The sequence below is a fragment of the Haliotis rubra genome, unplaced genomic scaffold (genome assembly GCF_003918875.1).
Source record: "Haliotis rubra isolate DU_JTF1 unplaced genomic scaffold, ASM391887v1 Scf213, whole genome shotgun sequence".
Lineage (NCBI taxonomy): Eukaryota > Metazoa > Mollusca > Gastropoda > Lepetellida > Haliotidae > Haliotis > Haliotis rubra.
The window spans coordinates 906,476-921,919 of record NW_025766148.1 but is presented as its reverse complement, the minus strand read 5'-3'; the positions used below and the strand labels follow the sequence as shown (position 1 = coordinate 921,919).

General features: G+C 42.8%; 1 protein-coding gene across 2 annotated transcripts in view; it reads left to right on the top strand.

Moving 5' to 3' along the window:
- Positions 1–6,927, top strand: part of LOC124276798 (serine/arginine repetitive matrix protein 2-like) — a 34,931-nt gene extending 28,004 nt beyond the window's left edge. The window contains exons 11-12 of one of the 2 annotated variants that reach the window (XM_046712451.1): positions 3,176–3,261; positions 6,284–6,927. The gene's annotated coding sequence lies outside the window, so the exon portion shown is untranslated. Of the gene's footprint in view, positions 1–3,175; positions 3,262–3,652; positions 3,696–6,283 lie in introns of those variants that run through there. The other variant, XM_046712452.1, reaches the window with a different exon arrangement.
- Positions 6,928–15,444: the final 8,517 nt, after the last annotated feature.

Below are 15,444 nucleotides of genomic sequence, written 5' to 3'. Positions count from 1 at the left end.
TTGAATTAAAATTTACGCTAGCTTTCCCGTGGTTTACGTACGTGTTACTATTCCATGGCAGGAAGTTTGGCGTGTCATGTGGTTGAAATATTGCTTTATTCTACAATTATTTCATGTCGCGTTGTCGTATTCACGTATTTTCAATGTTTTATAAGTGTATTTTGCTGCTGTTTTGGCCATTAGCTACATGCATTGCATGTTTGCTTTCAGGCGTTTACGGCGTGCGTTGCCTGCGGGCTACGCCTACCGCCTGCCAATAAGCATGACAAGTGCGTATGTTGCCTTGAAAAGGCTGGGCATACTCCTGATGTGTGCGAACTCTGCCTTGGTCTCTCCCCACGTGCCCAGAAACGAAGGGCTGCCGATTTCCTCTTCTACAGAGAATTGAGGGAGGCGTGAGGGGACCTGACTGATGTGACCCCCATCCAAAGCGAAAAAGGCTAAAAAGCCTTCTAAATCTAAAGATTGTACAGAATCTATATCGCTTTATATGTCTTTCATACAGCAATTGTTCCAACAGCATAGTGAAGTCCCTCATTCACGAGTCGGTTGGAGGACTCCGGCGGGAGTTCCTCATTGGCCCTGGACGAGGGGCGGAGAGTTCGGGGGTTGGATCGCCGGGCTCACCTCGATCCATAGGCCTCGAGGCTTCTGCCTTTGGCTTCGGGTCCGGACGCCTCTGCCACCCCGGAGAGGGAGGGTTTGCACCCAGTCCCTATCCCCTTGAGAGCGGAGGCTCCAGTTCTGCCTGGGCAGTTCTGGGCAGTCTGTCGGTGTCAGGACGCTGGTCCGAAGCCGAGGCCTGCCTTCACATCAATGTCTTAGAACTGAGAGCTGTGCTTTTGGTTTTCCAGCTCTTCCGGGAGCATGTTCAGGGCCAGGTGGTTCGTCTTCAGCTGGACAAACGTACGGCCATGACGTATATCCTGAAGCAAGGCGGCACGGTGTCCTTAGCGCTCCTTCGGGAGACGTGGGAGTTTCTCCTCTGGTGCGACTGTCATGTGATTCCTGTTTATCTCCCGGGGCTTGAGAACGTGTGAGCAGACGCTCTCTCTCGCCGGATCCTGGCCACAGACAGCTCAACCAGCAGATATTCCGAGTTATCTCCCAGTTGTACGGATCGTTCCAGGTGGATTTGTTTGTGTCCGGCCGGACGAATCAGATACCCGTGTTCTGCTCTCGAATACCGGACCAGAGGGCGTTGGCCTCCAACGCCTTCCTGCTGGATTTGACGGGCAAGGTGCTGTGGGCGTTTCCGCCACTACCACTCATTCCCTGGGTCCTCTCCCAGCTACCCAGCCAGCTCGGCTACTTGTGCCTCTGGCACCACTTTGGTACGTTCAGTACGAGGATGGGCGGTCCCACTATGCGCGCTGGTGTTCAGATAGGGGAATTGCAGATTCCTTTTCTGCTGATTTAGTCCGAGTTTTGGTTTGTCCAGTCTGGTTTGGAAGAAGGTTTGGCGGCTTCGACCATTCGTGGCTACTCCACCGCTATTTCCACCTTTCACACCCCTGTCGAGGGGCAGCACCCTCTTATGCAGCGCTTCCTAGCTGGCGTGGATCGGGTTCGACCTGCTCTCAGGAGTACCGGCCCACCTTGGGATTTGTCAATCGTGCTAGATTGGCTGTCTGGTCCTTCTTTCTCACGTCTATTGGCTATTTCCATTCAACTTGTTACATGGAAGGCCGTTTTTCTGGTGGCGGTGACATCTGGGAGAAGGGTCGGTGATTTATATGCCATATCTGCAGACCCAGCGCTGACTGTGTTCCATCCAGATCGCGTCAGTATTCACCTCCCAGATAGTTACCGTCCGAAGATCAATCACGCTTTCCACGTGACAGCTCCTATCCAACTTCCTACTCTTAACCAGCCTTCCACATCCGGGACCTCTGCAACGAGCACTCACCCGTTGGACGTCCGTAAGACCCTCAAGGTTTATCTCAAATGAACACACGGGATCCGTACGGGTACCCATCTGTTCTGCTGTTACGGTGGCGGGAAGGCTGGGGCTCCTGCCAGCAAACAGACATTTTCTCGCTAGCTTGTGTCGGTTATTTGTGCTGCATGTCAGGCTAAGGGAAAGCCTCCCCCTGAGGTGTTGAAGGCTCACTAGGTCAGGGCAGTTTGCAGCGGCACTGCCCATCGAAGAGATTTGTTCTGCCGCTATTTGGAGCCGGCCTAGCACTTTTAAGTTTTATACGGCACTATCAGCTGGATACACACTCCCGTGATCGAGCATACTTTGGCCGTTCTGTTCTCTCCGGTGGACAGTGTCCTGCCACCCTGACCAAGTGAGTCTTGGTTATTTGGTTTCTAGAGACGCTGTGTTCAATTGTTGTTTCATTGACATATCCGCTGTTGAATCTTGCCAACTTTGAATCGCTCAGTTGAGATTTTCGGTTGTGAGTTGTAGTTCCCCCTTACGGTGCTCTGTATAGAGTTTTCACTCAGTGGGCGGGGTTTGTTTACACTCTATATGATGTGTATGTTGTCATGCTTAACTTGATTGAGGTCAGTCCTCAGTACGATTTCTCCCTGTCGGGTCACTTCCCATAATGCCTCTCGCAGAAGCTTCGGGGACACGTGAAAGGTGAGTGTTATGGCGTGAGTAACTGTTTGTAATTACAAGATCGCTATTTATTTGTACTGTGACAGAATTCCCTCCTCCCTAGCCTAAAGGAGTCTGAGTTAATGTAAATATGTACCCCAAGGACGATCTCTATGAAAAAGAATTAGATAAACCTGTAGAGGTTTCCAATTCTTTGAAGAGAATCGTCCTTGGGGTAGGGCCGCCCACCTCCCCGCAATTCTGTTCAGTGATTTGTTCAGCAGAAGGAATGATGATATGGGCCTGGGTGCTTACCTGGTTGGCTGCGCATGCGTAGCAGTGAGGTAACTCCACGTGGTGGGGGTCGTATAATAAATAAAAAAGATTTTTATTTACTGTACAATGTTTTTATTAAAACATTGATACAACTGTCACATGACATTTTCAGCCGCAGAAAATGCATATGTGTACCCCAAGGACGATTCTCTTCAAAGAATTGGAAACCTCTACAAGTTTATCTAAGTTTTGAGCAGTATCCCAAATTTTTGCCCAGTTTGTCAGCCGATGTCACCTTATCTACAATCCCAGCTAGATAAATCTCTACAAGGACTATTTATGTTTCAGGAAGCTTCGTCGAGGAGATCCAGGCACATCCCATTTCTTCACTAAGGCACCTTTGAAGCTGTTCAAATCTCCCAAACCAGCTAAAAGTAAGTCCCTGGCATTTCAATAAGGACCATACATTTACACTAGGCATTCCACTGCTGTCATAAAACAGAAAGTAGAAATGTGCATGCTGCATTAAAACCAAAGTGTGTGGGTTTTTTTCCTTTCAATTGACATTTTGACTTTTGATACTGTCAGAAGTCTGGTGATGCCAGTTTCCCAGCAAGCTTTGCTGGCCCTTCCAGTTCATGTATAGATAGGATGGTCAGCCTGGGTTACTTGATTGATCAAGACCAATTATACCCTGACGATGTGGGTCATTGCTCATACCATCAACCACATGATTCATGTTGTACCCTGACCAAGTGGATCATTTTTAGATTGTAAGTGTTTGTGAGATCATGTAATATGTTTGTGTCCTTGTTCCTACCACAGTGGCAGTCCCAAAGAAAAGAATTAAGAAAGAAGATGATGGTGACTGAATTAGTTGATGTTTGTGTTGGTTTCAACCTGTTTGTATTGATGAAAAAACTTTGCATGTTTTCAGGAAAATTCTGTCACTTGCAGCTAACATTATTTTTACTTAACCCTTTCATGAAATATTCAGCAGTTTGGTGTTGAACATCCTCGATAATCCCCAGGGTATACGTTCCGATAAATGTCCACTATACCCTGGATGCATCTACGGCTCGAGCGAATAATTTTATTACCTCCCTTTGCTGGCTCCGCATTCTCACAGTATCCAATCAGATAAGCCGCCGTTACAGCCGAGCTTGCCAGTGTCAACAAAGATAGCAGTCGCACCCGCGAAAGTTTGTTCGCAGTGCGACTCAGATTTTGGGGGAAAACATACAGACAAATTGACAGGTCTGAAATCTTAAAGAAAATATATGCAAGAACTCCTTCTATCTCTTTCAGAGTACCTCTGTAACAATATATTATTGTGTTGCCAGGTTTCATCGGTTAGATAATTTAAAAAGCGAAAATGAGTTGTGATTGGTATGCTCAACTTCCAAGCGTAGACACCTGATTGGATAAAAAGCCAGCCAATTAAAAGGGAGGTAATAAGATCATCGGCTCAAGCCATAGATGCATCCAGGGTATAGTGGAGCTTTATTGGAACGTATACTCTGGAGATTATCGAGGATGGGTATTGAAGGAAAAGATTCATCTTTTTGTCAGATCATCTTTATTGATCTACAGTGTTTTATGTCCATGGCATCATATATACCCTGGATGTTTTCACTACCATTGTTATGTTTCAACATTACCATCTCCATCATTGACTTTGCACAGAATGTTTCTCAGTCATAAACGTGATTTTGTTTGAGTTTGACATAGATCTACATTCCAAATTACATATAGCTGGCATATTGCTGACTGCTGCACAAAACAGGAAACTGACAAACTGTTCAAACAAATAAAATATATAATTAACCTTTTAAATGTTTGTGAAATGACTTACTTATTCGTGTCACAAGGACCGCCTCCGTGGTGTAGTGGTTAGAGCGTCCGCCTGGAGAGCGGAAGGTCACGGGTTCGATCCCCGGCCGCATACAAGACTTTAAAATATGGTACTTGTTGGTCCCTGCCTGGCGCTCGGCATTAATGGGTACAACAAGGACTGGTCGGCTCAGAGTCAGTATAATGTGTCTGAGTGGGGTATTCATGCTTAACTGCAGCATGGTATCTCAGTGAGCTAGCACTATAAAACCAGCTGAAGTCTGGGCTAGTACAAGCAGCCACACACACACACATGCACATCGTCATATGTGCAAAATATTCTTAAATACGACGTTAAACCCCATTTTACTTCACCTCATGTCACAAGTGTGACAGGTGACTGAACCATTGCAGGCTGGTATACACATTGTCAAGGATTTGTCTAGACCTGCTCAGATGCTGATGATCACCCAAGGTCTGCAGCAGTTGTCTGTATATCTTGTCAACCTGGAACTTATATCTACCCAGCATTGTAGAGGTGACTTGTGCTTCACCACTATCAGAACAAGTAAATGAATGCTTACCTGACGTTATTGTGCTAATGTTGGGGTGTCCTCACCATGCAAACAGTGAACTGTTTCATTCATGTTTCTGTATTTACACTTTTGACTAACCATTACTGTATCTGTCACCCGCTTATTCCCTTGTTGTTATAAAATATAATGTGATTCAGCAGGGTTTTACATGGCGCGTGATTCCTGTGTATTTGACGCAACAATTATGTTAATGACTCCTAAATACTATCATATGAGTCAAGCTTGACGCAAGTTTTATAGTGGCCCGCCCTCACAATTCAGTTCAATAAAATCGATTTGATAAGCAAAAACTGATATTGTTCGATGATAGTTTGACTTTTACAGAGTTGTCAGATTGTTCTTGAGAACTCAGAGGAGACAGTAATCCTGGTTGTGTGAATTGAATTATGCTGTAGTTTCATTTGGTGGTGTGACATACATATAGCTACATACTGAGAATGATTAACACAAAGAAATATTACTATTTTCATGACTCCCAAATATTAAAAATGACTCCCAAAAATAAATATTGTGAGTCACCATGACTCCCATTTTTAAAAGTCTGTGTAAAACCCTGGATTCAGTGTGTATGAGGGGTGTCATTGACATCCTGAACCAGCGTAACAGCTGAAACATCACTCTGGACAGTTTTTCTCAGAGAAGGGTTTGGCCTTCAACAGTTCTTCCCCAACTTAAAGGGCAGTGGGGTAGCCAGTGGTTAAAGCATTCGCTTGTCAAATGATGACCGGGTTTGATCCCCACATGTTAAAAGTTAAAACCTTATGCATCACTCTCTACCCCAAGCCAGACTTTTCCCTATTATTCACACAGTTAACCATTACCATGATTATATTTATATTATATATTTGTGGAGTAATCATTGGGTTTTTTCTTTTCTAATCAAATTCATACATCTACAAAAACAAATGTAAGTATGCGATTTTTCGTTAGATTGTGTATTTGTGGTTCTGATTTGTCAGTTCTATTTCTGTAAAATTGCTTCCTGACAATTTCTAGTTTCTAATGGTTATATTTGTATTCCTTCCAGATGAGCGAGACAGCCTTGATGTCAGTGTTCTGGACAATATTTCCAACACAGTGAACAGCAGTGATTGACAGATCTGGCAGATAATGTGAAACTCACAAGCTGTTCTCATCTCACCAGAGTGGAACCTTAGGAATGAAATCCTGTCAAGCATATGTATAAAGGAGTCACTGTGAATCTAGGCATGTCTAGGTTACATCTTGATAGGCATGTGTGTCTGAGTTCCACCAGGACAAGCGTGTGTGTCTGAGTTCCACCAGGACAAGCATGTGTGTCTGAGTTCCACCAGGACAAGCGTGTGTGTCTGAGTTCCACTAGGACAAGCATGTGTGTCTGAGTTCCACCAGGACAAGCCTGTGTGTCTGAGTTCCACCAGGACAAGCATGTGTGTCTGAGTTCCACCAGGACAAGCATGTGTGTCTGAGTTCCACCAGGACAAGCATGTGTGTCTGAGTTCCACCAGGACAAGCATGTGTGTCTGAGTTCCACCAGGACAAGCATGTGTGTCTGAGTTCCACCAGGACAAGCATGTGTGTCTGAGTTCCATCAGGACAAGCATGTGTGTCAGGACTACAGCTCCACAAGCTTTTGTCTCTGGCTTACAGCTCAGTAAATGAGTGTCAGGATTATAGATAACCGGAGTGTAGATACATTCGCCTGAATTTGAACTGTACTCGGAAAAAGGCAATAACCAATGTTTCTTTAGGAAATATTACAAAGGTGTCTCTTATAATGTAAGTCGGGATACCAATGGCCCAGCTGTTTAAGGCATCCCTGTTCACTGTGTCCCTTGGCCATGCAAGAAACCCATGATTGTTGGTTCAAACCCCATCCGGAATTCCTTGGCCAGCATACCCTAGATCCTGTACTTCACCAAATGGTAAATGTCAAGACCTGCATCAGTTAGGGCTTCCCTCACACATAGTGATATAACTGACAAACTGTTCAAAGTGGCACTGAACCTAGATCACTCACTCACTCACTCACTCACTCACTCACTCACTCACTCACTCACTCACTCACTCACTCACTCACTCACTCACTCACTCACTCACTCACTCACTCACTCACTCACTCACTCACCGGAATGTTTAATTCTTGTCCATGTTACTAGTCTGATGCCCAACGTGGGTATAATGTGTGAAGCCCATTTCTGGTGTCCCCGTCGTCATATTGCTGGAATGTTGCATGGGGAGCTTTCTGCTGGTCAATGGCAGTATTATTCTTTGACTACTTCCTCATCCACCTTGATATTTCTCCATGATCTGTAAAGTGTTCAGAAGTGTTGCAAGAAGAAGATGTACAGTATCATTTAAAACTGTGTAGTGCTTTTTTAGTATGTTTGATCCCTTATTAATGAATTTTATTCATATTGATTTTTTTACTTCTCTAAAACCCAAAGGAATGAATCTGAAACTTTGGGGGGACAAACATCAATGAGAAGGCAGATAGGTTTTTAAATGTAAAGGAATGATGTCACCCACACAACAGTCACTTCAGTTGGTTGTAACAACTGACAAAGCCTTTTCATCTGTTATATGAAGAAGTGATGAACCAAGCAAGATAGGGTTATTTCAGTAAATATGTAGTTTGTATCATCTCACATCAGAATACAGGTACATATTTTTTTAAGGCCATGTTTCGTAATGTGTCACAGTTTCACTGTATCCTTGCACGTTCAACAGAAGGGGTAGCCTAGTGGATAAAGTGTTCACTCGTCATGCCAAAGACCTGTGTTCGATTCCTCATAATGGTACAATGTGTGAAGCCTATTTCTGGTGTCTCCTGCCGTGATATAAAACTAAAACACCTTAACGTCCTGAGCGGAAAGTCGGGGGTTCGATCCCCAGCCGCGTCAAACAAAAGAAACGTTTCAATATGGTACTTGTTGGTCCCTGCCTGGCGCTCGGCATTAATGGGTACAGCATGGACTGGTCGGCTCGGAGTCAGTGATGTTGCTGAATATTGCTAAAAGCGTCATAAAACTAAAATCACTCACTCACCTGCAACAGATGGCACTAGAGAACATGTAAATAACATGAAGACTGTACCTGTACATTGTTCACTAGATAGAAGACATGAAAACTTGACTTGAAATGAAGCACACCAGAAGTAGGGTAACATGGAACATGTAGTAGATTTCAGTTCATTATTGATAATCATACTGAGAGCTCTTGTATGTACCAGCAAGAAAAAGTAACTCGTACAATCTTTATGTTGTCCTTATGGTGTTAACATATAATGATATAGCTGTATATTTTTGTATTGATACCTTTATTGTGATGCACTGAATGTTAAGTGCATTACTACATCATTGATCAGCAGGGGTGGAAATAACCCATTGCCCGACGTCCAAGTCCAGTGTTTTTTTCTGTCGGGCAAGCAAATTTGTAAATCACACTGTACCAGTGTCCAGTTGACTTTCCAATGTTAATTATGTTGTTTGCTTAAAAAATCAACAAGAAAACGGACGGAAAAGTGGAAAAATTATCAGGGCAAGTGATTTTACATGTGCCACTGTACCGGAGTACACTAGCAATTTTAAAGTTATTTCCACCCCTGGATCAGGTCAGTCAAAATGATGGGTGCTTCAACTCATGTGAGGCTCAGTGTACCAAGTGTATAGTCTAAAAGAACACTGGTTTAGGGAATAGTAATACTTAATCTGTAGGTTGAACTTTACAGATAAGTTGTATGTTTTTAGCCTTATAATTGTGTCAGCGTTTTATATAATATTGTATTTATTCTGAATTGTCATGTTGTTGTGTCTGTGTTTATCATTTAACTGCTGATGAAGATGTGGATGTTTTTGGTAGTCAGGTAGTGTTCAGGGCCCTGTTGCACAAAGCTATCTTAGCACGAGGTGATTGTAACTGTGCTTGTGTGTGGTCCTGTGCATAGAGCCAAGGTCACAAATCAGTTGAAGTTAAGCAAGGTTTGGCACTGAGAGTTTGATGGGTGATGTGTTTGGCAGCTAAACTCCTGAGAGTTTCTAGGACTTCAGTCCAACCCCACAATGAACAGACCCTAGGCCATAACATATGACTGTTAACCTTCTAGCGTCTTACGGGCAGCTTGGGTTATCCGGGGTAATAATGTGTTGTCACCTTGAGCATACACAAGTGTGTGGGAACAGGTGCTTTATGAATAACCATTATCATCATTTTCATCATATAAACTCCCTTTCATAAAAAGACTTATGATACTCTTAGCCCTAAGACTGCTTTATCCAACAGGGTCCAGTGACTCATGCAGATTGTCTGATCTTTATTTATGGAGCTCACTCATTGACCTTGAAGATTACTGAGAGCAGTGTGGAACATGTAACAATCAGAGCCTCCTTCCACAAAATGATACAAATATTTATGTAAGATCATTTCGCAGAACAAGGCCATGTTCAGACAGTTACACAGTGTATTCAGTTGTTTGTAAGCCAGGTGACTGTATCTTAGGCAAGATGGATTACTTTGGTTGTATCTTTGGCGGCTTTTGAGTATTGGATGTATTTTTGCCGAGATTTTGCCCTCAAACAGAAACAATGTCCCCATTTATTTCATTTGAAAGTGCTTTTGGATAAAGGTGTATCATATGGTGTATTAGGGTGTATTTAAATAATGACTGTTTCAAGGATGCTTAGCTGTCAGTTTTGTATTGTGATGGAAAGCTTTGGTATATTTCAAGCATCATTCATTCTTTTTTATTCATACAATCATTTGGTGCATGGGTGGCCTAGTAGTCTATGGCAATGCAACTTGCTGTGCGGAGTTATTGTAGTTTAAAAATATCCACTATCATCATTCTCATCATATTAACTCCCATTCATAAAAACAGACTTACAATAGTCTTAGTGCTAAGCCATAAACCGTTGATTATGGGCTTGAGTCACAGTTTGGACAGATTATGATGCTTTTGACAGCACCAAATCATGCTTGATGGTTTGTCCCAAGTCGTAGACATCTGAGGTGCGTGCGGGGCCCCACCCCACACACACATCAAGTTGGCACACAGCAATGTCATAAGAATGCTGATAAAAGAGGCATTAAGACAAACCTGCCTCACTTATTGATTTGTTTTGTATGTGTGAAATCTCAAATCGTTAGTGCTATATGATAAGCAAGAGGTTATTTGACAAGTCATTTTGATTCCAGAGGACACTTGAAATTATGAACTTTTTTAGGCCAAATCGTTGATTAAGTGTGATAAAACATGTTTGAATGTGTTTTTATTTGATTTATAACTCTCACCAGGTTTTTAATAATGAACTACTATTGAAAAAGCAATCATCTTAATTCTCATAAAGGTTGTATTTTCATGAACATATGAGGACCATGGCTGTTATGAGAATATTACATCTATTTAGTTACTCTCTTATGTTTCTTTACCCTCATCTTCTGTCTTTTCACTGTCTTCCATCCTTTCTTGTCATCTTTTAAACATGTATGTATTAGTGGATGTACGTAAATACACAATGTCAGGCTAATAAATGGTAGACTAGCAGCTGTGTGTTTTGTGTGATTTCACCCAGCAGAAAATGGGTACCCGGTGGAATACCTTGTGAAGCTACTTAACCTCCTAGGGCCTAACAGGCAGTTTGGGTTATCCGGGGTAATAATGATCAGATAGTGCACTTTAAGCAGGATATCTTGCCAGGAAAAGGTGCGTTATAAATATTCTCATTATTATTCATTCTTATTTTATTATTTCTTTACTGGATATATTGGCATTGTGATTGTGTGTTATTCTGTAGTTTGGGACTTGTTCCTGTGAATAATATTACTGAAACTTTAGCTGGATGGGTGTTGGGATAGACAAGTGTTTGGATTAGTTTATCTGGAGAGACATATTCGCTCATGTTATCAGCTACTGGTGTGTTTGGTCCAGACTGAGTGGCCTTGTGTCCGAAGGATGGTCATCGAAACATACAACCCTGTCTAGGATGTCAGCGCTCTCCAGTCAGATTTTGTCTGGATGAAGTTTACAGTCATGTGAGAGGCATACCAACACCATCAATAAACCCACACCACACTGTACTTGCGTCGACCGCCTCCGTGGTGTAGTGGTTAGAGCGGAAGGTCGCGGGTTCTATCCCCGACCACGTCATACCAAAAGACGTTAAAATATGGTACTTGTTGGTCCCTGCCTGGCGCTTGGCATTAATTGGTACAACAAGGACTGGTTGGCTGGGAGTCAGTATAATGTGTCCGAGTGGGGTATTCATATTCATGCTTCACTGCGGCATGGTATCTCAGTGGGCTAGCACTATAAAACCAGCTTCAGTCTGGGCTAGTACAAGCAGCCGCACATACACACACACACGCATGCACGTCGTCATATGAGCGAAATATTCTCAATCACCACGTAAAACCCAATTTCACCTCACCTCACCTGTACTTGCGTCAATATATTCCGTTGTGCACATGCAGTGTTTGTGCGGCGCCACACACGAGCTCGGCCACTATTAGTAATGACATCGACTTGCGTCCGACCACATGACCCCCTCCCTATGACTTCAACTACAGTGGCGTCGAGCAAGTCTGCTGCTTTGTGTGCTGGAGATAACAACGAACATTGGATAGACCGTGTGGGTCTATACCCGGCCGATTTTAGGCGATTTGGACAATCCACGATGTGGAAGCCACTCTGTTTTTAACACACCACTTAACACGAATGGATGAAGTATGGCAATTCTGAAAGGGTCAGTAACCTCCCTTGGAGTTGTCACCCGTGTTTCCTAAGGGGACGGTGGGATAGCCAAGTGGTTAAAGCGTTCGCTTATCACACCGAAGACCCGGGTTCGATTCCCCACATGGGTACAATGTGTGAAACCAATTGCTGGTGTCTCCTGCGGTGATATTGCTGGAATATTGCTAAAAGCGGAGTAAAACTAAACTCACTCACTCACTCCTTCACGTCCTGAGCGGATGGTCGCAGGTTCGATCCCCGGCCGCGTCAAACAAAAGAAACGTTAAAATATGGTACTTGTAGGTCCCTGCCTGGCTCTCGGCATTAATGGGTACAACAAGGACTGGTTGGCTCGGAGTCAGTATAATGTGTCTGAGTGGGGTATTCATGCTTAACTGCGACATGGTATCTCAGTGAGCTGGCACTATAAAACCAGCTTAGGTCTGGGCTAGTACAAGCAGCCACACATATACACACGCCTGCACATCGTCACATGAGCGAAATATTCATAAGTGCGACCTTAAACCATTTCACCTCTGCTGATGTTTCTGGGCCTATGGGCTGATAGTCGATGGATGACAACCGTCATCCTTTACAACTGTCAATGCCATGCCAGCATTCCTCACACCTATACAACTTGCTGTCTTTGTGCAGTTGTCAGTTGAAGAGGCCCCATATTTGCATATTAACAACGAAATCAACTGATTTTCTAAGTAAACGAGCTGTAAGTACAGTTTGCTTAATGATTGGTACACGTGTTGTACGTGATGTCGCCTTTGATCGTGACACATGTATCTCTGAAATATATGTATAGTGCGCCCAAAGGGTCAAAATATGCATGCAAACAAACGTAACTGTGATGTGACTATACATGGCTATACGGGGGTTGAATCATTGATGTTGTGATACTTATTTCCATGTGTATATTTCAGAGACAACGTTTTTAATATGTGGATATGCTAACATACTGAATGTTGCTCATGGTGTGAACCAGCCCATTTCTGGTGTCCCCGCCGTGATGTTGCTGGAATATTGCTAAAAGCGGCGTAAAACCAAACTCAGTCAGTCAGTCTTGGTGTGAACCAGAGGTTGCTGTTGTTCTTTCGCTTGGTTGTTACCGCCGGGATTAGTTCTAGGCGTGCTGAGGGTCGTGTTCAGGGAAAGCAATCATTGTGATTGTGCATTTTGATACGTGTTGGCTACTAGGGGACTATTTTTTTTATATTTTTTATATATATCTTTTATTATTTTTTTTTGGGGGGGGGACAACTAACGCAATAGCGATAGTCTCAATACAGCAACATACTTTTGCGACCAACTATTGCAATACTATAGTTGTTCTTTCCTTGAATTCTCATTTGAAGTCATTTCCCAAGTGAATGTATAGTTTGTATGAAATAAAAACAAGCTGGAGTAGATCAAGTTAGTTTAAGAGGTAACAGGGGTTGATAACTCTAAATCAAAGTGAACGAATCTGGTACTTCCTGCATTTTGAGCTGCACATTTATCAACGTAAGTCAATCACTAAGATATCGATCGTCACACATGCAATCGATGCATCGATAGTTCTTCGTTTCTACCATCGATTAATTGCTATCGGAGACTCAACCAATGCAATCCATCGATAGTTCGATGCATGGTTACAGATGAGCATAAATTAAAACAAGATCCCGTTTATTTCCGGGTAAAAGTGTGTGTGTGTGTGTGTGTGTGTGTGTGTGTGTGTGTGTGTGTGTGTGTGTGTGTGTGTGTGTGTGTGTGTGTGTTTTGTGTGTGTTTGTGTGTGTGTGTGTGTGTGTGTGTGTGTGTGTGTGTGTGTGTGTGTGTGTGTGTGTGTGTGTGTGTGTCCAAGTGGTTGAAGCATTTGCTCGTCATGCTCATTCCCCGACATGGGTATAATGTGTAAAGTCCATTTCTGCTGTCCCCCGTCGTGGATTTGCTAGAATATATGAATAAAACCCAACTCGCTCGCTCAGTGATGTAATGAAAGAATACCGCCCAGTTTAACAGAAATATTACCAGAAATATTTATTTCATTATTTCGTTATTCATTGATCTGTTGAGTCACGTGCGGTTTATTCCAGAGAGATCAGCCCAGTTCATACATTCGACAGTGTAACACTTGCAAATGTCGACATAATCTTAATCAAATCTTCCTAGTTTTACAACGGTCACAATGTATCATTCACAGAAGTGGAGTCAATACTAGAAAATGTAATAAGTCTAGATTTCCACAGTTTCATGAACTCTTCTAAAAATGAAGTAAGTATCTGGGCTCATTTTCAGTTCATTTCATCATTTTATTTAGGAACAGTTTTTCGGTAAAATATGTTCATTTCAGAGACTAGGTGTTAGTCTAGGATTTAGACACCATATGAAATAATAAAAATATGGCCACTTACATAACGCAGAACTCCACGCAGCAGGGACATGCTCTATGCGAATACAACATGTTGGACATGTTTACCCAAGATAACCCAAGCTGCCTGTGAGGCGAGGAAAATTTAATATGAACACATTTCCCGATAAAATTCTGACATTGCAATGACAAATGACGATTTGACAACTTTAATTAAAGGATCGTCACCTTGTGCGAAGACTGGCGAACCGCGTGGAAAGTAAAGGGTGCCAATGGTTACCGCCAGCAGAGTACAAGTCAACGTACATGTCTGGTAATAGTGGAACATCTAGTCTATGGACTGACTGAGTTTAGTTTTACGCCGCTTTTAGCAATATTCCAGCAATATCACGGCGGGGGACACCAGAAATGGGCTTAACACATTGTGCCCATGTGGGGAATCGAACCCGGGCCTTCGGCGTGACGAGCCAACGCTTTAACCACTAGGCTACCCCACCGCCCCTCTAGTCTATGGAACATCCTACGTACACTGATGTTGGAACAGCAAGAAGAACATGTAAACTAATTGTTGCGTGTTTACTAAAGGAACGTATTCAACTCAAAATAGATTAAGGACTACCAAATCCGTCAATATCACGAAAGATTCACCACAGTAATATACTACTCACACTTTGCTAAGGATCACAAAAACACGCAACTTTACTTAACGTAGATTTTTATTTTGAAATTGTATCCATTTAAAACTGGATAAATAATGATATGGTAACACATCTTTAGGAAAACAGCCACTTTAAGCTAACCGTATGCTCTTGGTGTATGATTAACCATAGAAAATGGGTTTCATGGCACCAATCAACCTTTTTTGCAAATCATTGAACGAGTCACTGACAAGTACACAACACCTGTCTATAGCAGGTATGCGATCCACAAGATGCAATGACATACTGAAACTAAGGATCCATGCTTACAATAGGCTTAGATATTTAAACCAAGTGTGATCCCACATCATAGTTTTCTGTTGAATCAATGATTTGATCTTTAGCAAATTGTGAATAGTTTATGAACAATTCAGGTGCCCTCTACATATTTTGAGTGATATATTTGCCAAGAGAGAGAGTTCTTA